Genomic DNA, 13,012 nt, shown 5'->3' on the forward strand with positions numbered 1-13,012 from the left:
CTATTTCAAACTTAAAGTCAAGTTCTGCTAGGCCGATTGAACTGAAACTTTGTAGGAATGATCAGCTCATGGTCCTGACAAAGTGTTGTTATTTTTCAGAAATACAATTTGGCTGCCATGGCCGCTATTTTGCTACTAAATTCTAATAGGCCGATCTCACTTAAAATTGGTCTAGGAATGATCAGCTCATGGTCCTGACAAAGTTAAGTTAACATTATACTATTTTTTACTCAAATTGGTACATATTTCAACAAACAAACAAAAATACTGTAGACTCAGGTGACCGTTAAGGCCCATGGGCCTCTTGTTTTTGTTTGCCATAGTAATGCACAACATTTATATAGTGATCCTTGTAATTATAAAAAGCCTGTCTCCATATGACCCTGGCTGTTGTAAGGATGTTGAACCCCAAACAATTATTTAGAAATCACTTTGAGGCGTTTTATAGAGATGTATACATCATGTAAGGGTGACTTATTATATTTTGTTAGATACACCCGTGTTTATACTTTTTGTTGTTGTTTTGTTTATCCAAATTAGCTCTTTGCTCTCCATACCTTGTCCAAATCAGTGTTAGAAAACCTTGACTGTCTGTGCTAAATGATCCATTAACAGATAAGCTTTGACTATATTTTTAAATGTGGCCAGAGTTTTGGCCCCTCTGAAAAAGCAGATGGATGATTTCACAAATTAGTAGCTGTTTTCCATAGGTCACTGTACTCAATTTTGGTACTCTGGACTAGGCTTCTTTCTCAGATATTGATGACCTTGTCGGCTGATAGAAAGTGACTTACTCCTGTAAGAGATGACCTATTGAGTGTGCTGTAGGTACACCAAAATCTTGTACTGTGATCATGATCTGTACTTTGTGACTTAAAGCTTACAGCCCGTAGTGATTTCAAAAGTCCCATACTAGAGTTAGATTAAATAAGATTTATGTAACCTGATACAATTGTATCACTCTCTTCTTTTTTCAAAATTTTTCTGATTTCATATACCTGGTAAGTTATAACACTTTTAATTGGCTCCAAAGTTTCCTCTTATATGAGTTTTGCTAAGATGAACGCTTTAGGTAAATTTCTTGATGTCATATAAACTTATTAAAGGCCCTACAGTTTAAGTAATTTTCGCTAATTTCACGTTTACTAAATCAGTTCGAAAATGTACACATGTGCAAACATTATTGACCCACTTAGTGACTATGAAATATGAATATTTCCACTGTGCATATAGTTTCAAGTGTCAGATTTTGAAAATGTCACTTTTATATTGAATACAGAATATAATGGGTCATTCAGAGCAAGTGGAGAACACTGTAAATTAATTAATTTGATATGTTATATTTTGTCCATCTTATGTATTAATTTAAAATATGCTTGTGTAGTGTATAAATTCATTTGAAATTTCTTATCCAGTGCAGCAAATATTGGAATAGTCCAGTTACTAAAATGCAGCATTACTGATAATAAATGTTCTTATCTACATGTAACTTTTATTCTATTTGGATAATACGTGTATAATTTTAGGATATTTGACTCTAGGAAAATCGAGGCCTGGAAGTAAAACTCATTTGTTGTATTAAAAAAAATATATGTTTACAATATTAATAGGTCTCCCAACATATTGATATTGATATTGATGATACGGATTGTCTGATACACAGCAGCATACAATGTATGTATAAGCAGTTTAACTCAGTAACCAGATAACCAGCCCTTGATAGAATTTTACGTAATTTCTGATTGGTCTCAAATGCGTGTTAAATTGTATAACTTGAAGGTCTGTGTTTTATTAGAAGTTTGTTCATGATATAAATTGTTTAACATAGGATAATGAGGTCATAAATACCTCTACATTATATTTAGAAATCAAAATACATGTATATCTGACAATAATGTCTTTCCTTTCTTTCATTTTGAGTTTGAATACAGACTTGTATATTTGCTTTTATTGTTTTGCTAATGTGTCCCTTTGGAGAAACTTGTGAATTTTCAAATCATTGAGTAATGAAAGATTCAATGAAAAAGGCAAAGCCTTACATCAATCGTGTGATGTTGAGCGTTAATTTATTGATGTATTCTATTAACATTTAAAAGATAATTTCTATGTTATTATCAGTTGTTTATTTGTTTATAATTTAAAATTGGATAATTCCTTGTGTATGTATCGGTAAATTCAAAAATTATGTAATAAATCAGATTTCTAAGAAATAAATAACTCTGTTTTCGTCAGTTTTTATGATGCCTTACCTCAACGGCAATGTTGTGTAATGCCACACACAATTTGAATGTGCGAGAAAGAAACATGAAGGAAATACCACGGACTTAGATAATCTAATTCCGTGAATATACAGACTGTATGTGTTTATGCACACCACGGTATACAGGTATACCCAGTAGACCAGCAACTTAACCTGTCAGGTGATCAGAGAATGTGGGAATACTACGGAGTGAAACGGCACCTGTCAGTAGACATATTAAGATTGTACTTGATGGTAGAAAGAGAAGTGAATTTGTCAGTTGACATAAAATAGTACCTGTTGGCATACAAAGAACTGTAGCAGTGTGATCAAGCATATTCTTCATCCCTTTCACCACTGTAGACCATAATGGATTCATCCAGATCAGTGCATGGAAAAGTCTACTGAAGTTATATAGGGGTGAAAGGGTGAAATTACGTGTACAGCTTTGATTTTGTGAAAATAACATTGACACAAAAATAGTTTTGAACATGTATACAGTATATGTTTACATTCTTGTAATATTAAAGTTAGTTTTTAACATGTATAGTTGAAATAGCTTGTTTCATAATTGTTTTAAAAAGAAATAAACAGTACATGTTTACACAACTACATCACTAATTATACCATACAAGTCCACTCTAATCAAAATTGTAGAGCAAATCGACATGATATTATCTTTTCTGCTTTCAATAATTGTCAAGCTACACATTTAGGAGTAATATTGATTAAGTAATTATATAATCCTTACATACAAAAAAACCAGCTTTTAAGGACAAAATCATAAAGCAACAAGCAGTGTGTTTTATAAACTCACATTTTATTTATTTTCAAAAATAATTCACAAACAAATTGCTTTTGTTGTTAACACTTCTTAGCTATTAACAATATTTCATTTTTTGTAACATTGGTAAACAATGACCAGTTTTACTGAACTATTACAGATAAAATGATATGCACATATCATTTATAAATAAACAATATTTCAACAAATATTAAATATGTACACTTTAGCTAAACACAAACTGTAATAACAGTTACCTGTGCTAGGTTTAAATTCTACAGTATTTAATTCAAGAAATTTCGAAAATAATCTCCTAAACATGTTATGTTGGAAATTAGAGTTCAGGTCAAGATCCCTAGGTCACTTATACACCTTTAGGACTACATTAGTAAATTAAATGTAGATAAAATATCCTTTAATTTCATTCTTTCTTTGCTTTCTGTATTCCACTTTCTATATAAGTATCTGTGGAATGTCAAAATAATGGAAAAGAAATTTTGGAGTTATTGCCAGTGGATAATTATTTGAAAAAAAAATAATGTTTTGATATTTACTTGAATTTCTCTCATATCGATCTCTAGTACAAGATCCTAGGCTCTAATCTTATTAAATATACATTATGTAAACACTACAGAAGCCATGTAAAGCAGATTGCAATAAAAACGGCATTCTTATATCATGGTAATGAAAAATGAGGGCCATAAATGAAGGTAAAACTAGTACATATACTTGCACCTAGGACACGCATCTCATTTCTGAACCTGATAAAATATACTCAGTGATTTAAGTACATGTATATACACTGAGATGAAATATTACAATCATGTTGTGTATGATGCAAACAAATTCCAACCAATAATACTGAAAATTATGTGATTTAGGTATATGTGGGATAGGAAAATTCAACCCCAGAGGGTAGATGGGGTAGAATTTGAGTGAGAACTGAGGCTTTGCCAAGGTTCTGAGCCCGAATTCTATAGCCGAGAGTAAAATTGATCTATCCCACATACCTACGTAATGATTGACTATTTTTGTCTCGCCTCTTACCCAGAAATTTGGTAAAAATTAACAATGACATTGTGAAGGGAACAATAAATAAACAGATTTTCTAGATACTGTATAGATTTATAAAGAACAGTCAGGTTAACCAAATAATATACTTTAAAATTAAAAGGGTTTGGAAAGCTTCACAGCAAGTTTATTTAAAAACTGTCTATTTCCATTAGGCCATGTTACATGCTGACTGTATTTTTAACAGAAGTTTTTCTGCCACTGACCAAATTGTCCATTTAATGATGTCATGCGTCATATCAACATGACGTCACATTTCTGAACATTAACCAATATGATTCTGGACATTTTTAACTCAATTGTTTGTTTTTATGTTTTCCCTCATCCATGAATTATAGAAATATGTAGTTCGGAAACAAGATTTTCAGGGTGCAACTATGCAGTATCCCACATGGGTGTTCCACATGGGATGGACGTACATGTCTTGCATATGCAGAGGCGGTTGGAGTTAGAAATTAAAAGAGATACAATAGTTTGGGTCCAGGATACTTAAACAGGAACTTGTTCAAGGTATTTTTGTACCAAATACAGAAAATATAAACATTCATCAGAGGGAAAAGGAAACCAGTAGAATAAGATTTTAAATTACAATGTAATAGTAACAATGACCTTAACCTTTGATCCATAACTCTAAAACACAAAATTGTTTGAGGTATTTTTGTGTACTGATACTTTTACAAATATTCTTCAACAAAAATTGAGGATAAAAAATGGATTTGAGTTTAAAATGTTAAAAAGGTTAACAGCCTATGACCGATCATGACAGCAGATAGCAATAGCTCACAGGATTTACAGTGAGATACAATAAAACCCACCCACTCCCTCAAACTCGGTCTTGTGTATACTACAATATTTATCTACTGTTTCTTACAGGTTGTGGCCATTTTTGAAAAGGGAGCTTGACCAGGCCAGTATTCACTCTCTCCTGGTCAAACTCGGTTGTTCAACATATGTGCTCAAATGTTTTTCTTGTAACAAACAAAATTTCTTGTGATGAGATAAAAAATGTAACCCCTTCCTATGGTTATAGTACTCAGCTATAAGTCAAGGCTAGCTAATGATTTCCAATTATCTCATTTAATTACCAGTAAGAATCGAGTCTGAACAAGGAATCTGTGTTTGAGCATGTGAATACAGGCTCTGAAAATTTGACAATTAACTTGGTCTGCACTATTAGACATCCGTGTCAGTATATATATTACACACAAGTCAAGGGATGTTTTTTTTAATCTATTAATATTTTTCAGTGCGCTTAACGTCTCACCACAATGTCACAATGACACTTGTTTCTATCTCTGACAATCGGGTTAAGACCGACCGTAACTCTCCTTATGTTTACAACACCTCTCGTAACAATTTGAGGACATGAGACAGCTATTAAAAAAAAAAAAAAAAACATACTTACAGGATTCACATATGGCTAAGGTAAATATGGTATTGTAATCTCAAACATTTGCAGTAGTACTAATTATTAATATGTATTAAAACCATACACAACTCTCAACATGAAAAATAACATTAGTCTTCTATCTCAGACCTATTAATATAATAGGATGGATAGAAAAAGGTAACTTGACAGAGCAGTTTCTAAACCAGGACCCTTAAAACTCTAGACAGATATTCTACCAGATATTTATAAGCCATGCATACTCGGTCACCTAAGGCAACTGTTTGTCAATATATAGTGAGACTGTGCTATGTACAATGTCACCAACAGCCCTTAATAGCTCACCTGACATTTTATTTGCAATTTTAGCCTGCTGAATACCATACATGCTGGGTTAACTACAGCAAAAAGCAAACCTAGAAGTTCAGACTAGCTTTGGAGACGAGAGACAAATTCAAGGTCTTGACTAGGTGTCCAGCAAAGCATAGTTGTATACCCGGTATATATCACCTGAAATCTTGGTATGCTATGATACCGTTCCCTTAACTTCAAAATCTCACTTATTCCTATTTGGTAACATGAGCAATTTCTAAATTCTATAATCCAGACAACTCCACATATAACTCCATTTACAGTATAACTAGCACTAAGCTGTGCTTGATACCTCCACATGTAACTCCATTTACAGTTTAACTAGCACTTAGCTGTGCTTAATACCTCCACATGTAACTCCATTTACGGTATAACTAGCACTAAGCTGTGCTTGATACCTCCACATATCATCATTCCATCATTGACTTCACCTAGACAACATTGCATTGAATGTCAATGTATTCCATTTCTAATAATAGTACGAACAGTTTAAATGCCACACCATTTCACTGTAGGTTTAACCAAATATAATAAGCATGTCAAATGATTACCAACCATATGACAGTAAACATTATATCACAATCATTCTACACTAGACTCGACCTCATCTGAACTTTTGTTTAAATTGACAGAATAACTTAGATAATGACTATCTACATACATGTATAACAAGTGGACTCTCTACAATCTGTAACTGTCTGCAAAGTCCCAATAGCAAAATTATGGGGTCCAATATGGTATCCAGTTTAGGCAGAGTGTACTGCATATTGAAGCGTGTACTACCATTAAAACTATATACCTCTACCTATTAAAGGATAATTCCATAATCAATCTGATTAAAACCAGATCTGTTATTCCACTCCGATACTCTACATTCCAGTCTGAAACCTATATAGAGCATCAGTGGTTCAAAAGATCTGGTTTTATCATATATTCACAAAATCATTTCAAACAACAATATTTTCCAAATTACAGTATCTGCATCTATATATATATATATACTGTATTTAGGCGACAGGCTAAACCACAGATACTAGCCTTGTCTGCCAATACACCTCTGATTATATGTGTTGGGTGTATTGACAAATGAGGCTAGAGCCTAGGGCCAAACCTTGTATTATTTACACTTCACTTGGCAATTGCACTGGACATGACTTAATAGGGCACCCCTACTTTCTGTTTAGGTATATTATATATAAATGTAAGGCTTACCTTAATAGTTCTTTTTAATTATAACACAAAATCTTTGCACACAAAAAATAGGTTAATAGTGTAAATGATAACAGTTGGATTTAGATCAAATGTAAGTGAAGATTTATACCGAACAAAAAGCGGTGCCTTAACCAGCATATGCCGCTAACTTGCATCACGTTGTACCAAATGCTAGAAGTGTCTTATTCTAGAACTACATATCATAAGTACCGGTACATACTTGTACTAATCTACATTGAAATAATAGAGTTTCAAATATACTGCTGTAGTTATTTTCATGCATTGAAAATACATAATATCAACTATGCAAAATTCAGGTTTTTCATTTGGATCACATAAAAAATTTGATATGAATTTATATCAATCATTAAGAATGCTTGTGTCATACACTTTAACATATATGTTGTGGTATAGGCCTGTGGCTGTTGATACATGTCCAGACAAAGTGCATGCATATGTTTAGAAGTACAACTGTTCCTTGTAGTGAACACCAGAAGTTACCCCTGTTGAAGCAGACATGTTGATACAAGTATTGTGTTGGATGTGTATTAAGTTTGAATCTTTTTAGTTATTAAAATTTTCCATACATAAAGTTGTACATGTGTTTTATGATTATTTGGCATTAGGAAATTATTTACATACCGGGGCAATATAGATTTCATTTCTATACACACAACATGTCTTTTATACAAACAGGGACACTAAGTAACATCTGTACAAGTAAAACAACTTCTGGTTTATATGTACACATAGCCAGTGTATACCACATTTATCCCACAATTAACCCATGCCTGTTAATAAGCCCACCCAGACTTATTGCAGTTCAGTAGAAATGCCTGTGATAAAACTTTGAGTAAGGGGTTATGTGTTTGCCTCCTAGGCTACTGGGAGATAAGCAGAGTATATCCTGTACTGTATGTTTTAAGTCATCTTATAGATGTAATAACAAGTGTTAAAGGAAAACCTATATGGTCTGACCAAGAACCTTTCCTGTTACATTTGTCATTGTCTATTTTCTATTGAACTGTCTGTGTGTTTCACACCTTAAACAACATTGTAATGTGTTTCACATATATACATATATATATATAAGTCACATGGTAACATACATATATATATATAACAGTCACATGATAACATACATATATAAAACAGTCACATGATAACATACATATATATATAAAACAGTCACATGATAACATACATATATATAACAGTCACATGATAACATAAATATATAATCAGTCACATGACATGTTAAACAATTCAAGAAGTCTTCCGTTTCCAACTCTTTGACATTTATTCTATTAAATGACCAATGGTCACTTGCCACAACTGCGTCTGATTCCTCAACTTGACATGTGTGCTGATAATATAAATGCACTATAATCCAATAATAATGTTATCGTAATATATAACAACATGAATTATACACAAAGTAAAGCGACAAACTGTGGTGACTTTCCAAATGTCCATACATGTACATCCACTATATATATAGGTATGACATGCTATTATTGTAGCTTACATACTGTTCATCTCCATACATATATGTTCATTCTCTATATAACCAGATCTGGTCAAGAGGTTTCAGTGTTACATCTGCATGATATTGATTTTACATGGAAACTTTGTTAGTGCTCAACATATTACCATAATCAGATATATATGGGGAGATTAACAAAATGAATTGTTCAGAGAAAAGGGGCTGGCAACAGACTTGCAAATTAAATCAGAGATGTTCAAAAAGTATGGATGGTGGGCAATCCAGGCTGTATACAATTGTATGTATCAAATTTCCTTGGTACTTGCTTTTTTATATATTACGGTTGCCCCAAACCCTTCACCCTTTATCATAAATTTAGGACAGTCCTGGAACGGTGTTGTATTGTTGCATGGAAATGGTGTGAAAATACAAGTATACCAGTATAACAACGTACATATACTTGACCAAAAAATAAGTATATTACCACCAAATCTAATGCGTACATTCAGGAGTCTCGACCAAACACAAACATTTCTACTCTTTTTTAAACCATTGCAGTGGCTCAGCTGGTTCAAGTTCCACACCCCGTCTGGTCACACAATTCTTCTGGACAATGCCAGAACAGACAGTTTCCTGAACAACTGTAACAGATGAGAAACATGGCTGCCACAAACACGACACTACAGATCGTGCAGGGCTTCCTCTCCAGGAAGAATCCAGTCAAATAAAGCACTATGAACATGGACTGATTGTACACCAGTGCTGGACTGAGGGGCTTAGGAATCAGGAGCACAGGGATGAGCCATTGTAAACAATACATGTTCTCTGTGGATCTCCTCCGCAGACGTATATGGTACAGAACTCAGGAAAGAAGACACTGCTGGACTGCAGGTTTTAGGAATCCAATTAATTCATCTCTCATTACATCTCCATGGACTGTGACCCAAAGATAAAAGAAATATTTAATTATTGCTTTATTCAATTTGTTCAAATAAACATACACTTTAAATGAATCTGTCACATAACAACTTAATAATATACTTGTATATATGGAATTATTGTGTTTTTTTTAATACTTTTTCATAAAACTCACATAGGAGATCCATGAACATCATATGCTCAAACTGTTGTATAAATTGGCTTCAAAATTGAAGAGTTGCATTGGAAGTAAATTTAGTACCTGCTAGTATTAAAACATTCCATCATATGTGTACGTTATGAATGTTATCTTGACTATACATGTTAAGGTTACCTGCCATAAAGTGACCTGGATTGACATTGGGAGACTTTTATCAGTGCTCTGATACAATGACCCAAAACGTATAGCTGTATACTTTATACTGTTTGAACCAGAAACCATTTCCCAACCTGATTAGAGGAAATGACCTTGATTTACCATGATTATATAATTAGGTGCCTGTATCTTTACATGTACCCTATTTAACATAATTCATCAACCACAGCCCATGAACATACAATTGCCTGAAGGGGAAAGGGGGAGGGGGCTTATTAAGATTGTAAAACATATAGGTTGTGGCAAATTGTAAAAGCAACATTGTGAGACTGCAGTGTCAGCTGATATATTAAGTTTATAATATATGTTGTTAAATTGAGATGGCCAGAATTGAGGCTGCTTGCCAAAATTCATACAGGGATATCAGAAAACAAAAGGGACATAACCCCAAAGAAAATAATTGAAAAAAGTGAAGAATAAAAAAAATCACAAGTCCACAACAACATCCCCACAACTACAATACTGTGCTGATCAATTATGTACCAAGTTATGCAAAAACTAGAAAAGAATTTGCGCACCACTGCACCAGTCAGGCATCTGTCTTCAGACGGGTGGCCAGACATTCTGATATACCACGGCCAGCTCCCTAACTTTATTGCAGCGGGGTTGGGATAGGTTGTATAGTGAATATTAAAGAGCTGTTGGGAAAACAGCTTACTAATTCATGATATCTCAGATATATTGTAAATGTCAATAGTAATATATATGTAACCTGTTGTAGGTATATATATATCTAAACCGAGTTATTTTTAGTATCATTGTTGGTAGATTATATAATTACAATACAGGTAACAATACAGAATATGTGATGCAGTGAAGTTTCAGTGTCATATATAGATATATCTGAATATTACTTAAGCATGAAAAAATAGTTTTTCACATTGTTTACACTCCAAACAAATGCCTCAACATTATAAAAGTCAACAGCCATACTGATTGCGGAGTTCTAACACTGGAAAAACTTGCTAAAGAAATTTAATGTAAAGTTTGGTCAAAACCTTTAACCAACTCCCATTAAGCTGTTTAATTTCTATGTGAAAAGGATTCAGCACTTATCTTACACTCCATATCCATATACAAATGTAAATGCCCCAGCCTTATTATAGTCATCACAGCCTCTTGACTGTGGTGATCTGACACTGTCTGAAAAACTTAGCTTGATCATAAACTTTAACCTTAAGTGGAACTAGGATGCAGATATAAGCCCCCTATTCTCCAAATAGGCCAGCTAATATGTATGAATACTATCAAGATGAAAATGATTTTTTTAGAAAAAAAGACATTCCAAGTATCGAGAGGTGTGTAGAAACAAACTCTTCAGTCTTGAGGCGAACTGCAAGAATTAATCTAGCTACTGTAGCAGCCAAGAAATACCAAGGTGATCCTCAAATGACATATCTTATAGACTTTCTTGAAACTGTCCTGTTGAGTCTAGAAGGATATAGGTAGGAAAACCAATAATCATAAAATACCAAGTCAGAGGCATTGACAGGTACCAATATCAAAAGTCCATTGATGATCTAGATCTTTATATTTAATATTTAAAGGTCCTTGGTATATGGGTTCCATATACTGAAGAGCAGATAAATATATTCCAGTGTCAGCCTAAATATGAAGCAAAAGGCTACTGATCGACTTGATCTCCTCTCTACGAACATTGTGATTATAAGTTCTCTCCAGTTTCTATGTAGGAAGCCAAAAGCTGTTTGTGTTCTTCATCATTTTGTTGACATGTTTTCTCCATGACAGCAGGTCACTTGTTGACAATTATATCAATGTTACTTACTGATCTAGCTCTGTTGTCAGTTGCTCTCTCTTCAACGCGTAGTTGAAGACATCTCTCCCACCAGTACCCTTACATCCTCTAGTAACGTAGTAACGACTCACTATCCAGTACCCTTACATCCTCTAGTAACGTAGTAACGCCTCACTATCCAGTACCCTTACATCCTCTAGTAACGTAGTAACGCCTCACTATCCAGTACCCTTACATCCTCTAGTAACGTAGTAACGGCTCACTATCCAGTACCCTTACGTCCTCTAGTAACGTAGTAATGACTCACTATCCAGTACACTTACATCCTCTAGTAACGACTCACTATCAAGTACCCTTACATCCTCCAGGAACGTAGTAATGACTCACTATCCAGAACCCTTACATCCTCCAGTAACGACGCACTATCCAGTACCCTTACATCCTCTAGTAACGTAGTAACGACTCCCTATCCAGTACCCTTACATCCTCCAGTAACGTAGTAATGACTCACTATCCAGAACCCTTACATCCTCCAGTAACGACGCACTATCCAGTACCCTTACATCCTCTAGTAACGTAGTAACGACTCCCTATCCAGTACCCTTACATCCTCTAGTAACGACTCACTATCAAGTACCCTTACATCCTCCTGTAACGTAGTAACGACTCACTATCCAGTACACTTACATCCTCCAGTAACGTAGTAATGACTCACTTTCCAGTACCCTTACATCCTCCAGTAACGACTCCCTATCCAGTACCCTTACATCCTCTAGTAACGACTCACTATCAAGTACCCTTACATCCTCCAGTAACGTAGTAACGACTCTCTATCCAGTACCCTTACATCCTCCAGTAACGAAGTAATGACTCACTATCCAGTACCCTTACATCCTCCAGTAATGTAGTAATGACTCACTATCCAGTACCCTTACATCCTCTAGTAACGACTCCCTATCCAGTACCCTTACATCCTCTAGTAACGTAGTAACGACTCCCTATCCAGTACCCTTACATCCTCTAGTAACGACTCACTATCCAGTACCCTTACGTCCTCTAGTAACGACTCACTATCCAGTACCCTTACATCCTCCAGTAACGACTCACTAGCCAGTACCCTTACATCCTCCAGTAACGTAGTAACGACTCACTATCCAGTACCCTTACATCCTCCAGTAACGACTCACTATCCAGAATGTTCCCTTGTAGATATTATAGGATATTTAAGGCATCTTCCTCAGCATTTACTTAGGTAATTAATGAAAAGAATGAACTATAAAGGACTTAGTACCATCTGTTGATCGAGCCCCTTCAATGTTGGAGATGAGTCGACTTATTGAGAATACTTACTCATACTTTTACAGTACGGTGCGTTCGAACAAAATCTATCAGTCCGTTCAGAAATTCTGAC

Source organism: Mizuhopecten yessoensis, unplaced genomic scaffold (genome assembly GCF_002113885.1).
Source record: "Mizuhopecten yessoensis strain PY_sf001 unplaced genomic scaffold, ASM211388v2 scaffold2091, whole genome shotgun sequence".
Taxonomy (NCBI): Eukaryota; Metazoa; Mollusca; class Bivalvia; order Pectinida; family Pectinidae; genus Mizuhopecten; species Mizuhopecten yessoensis.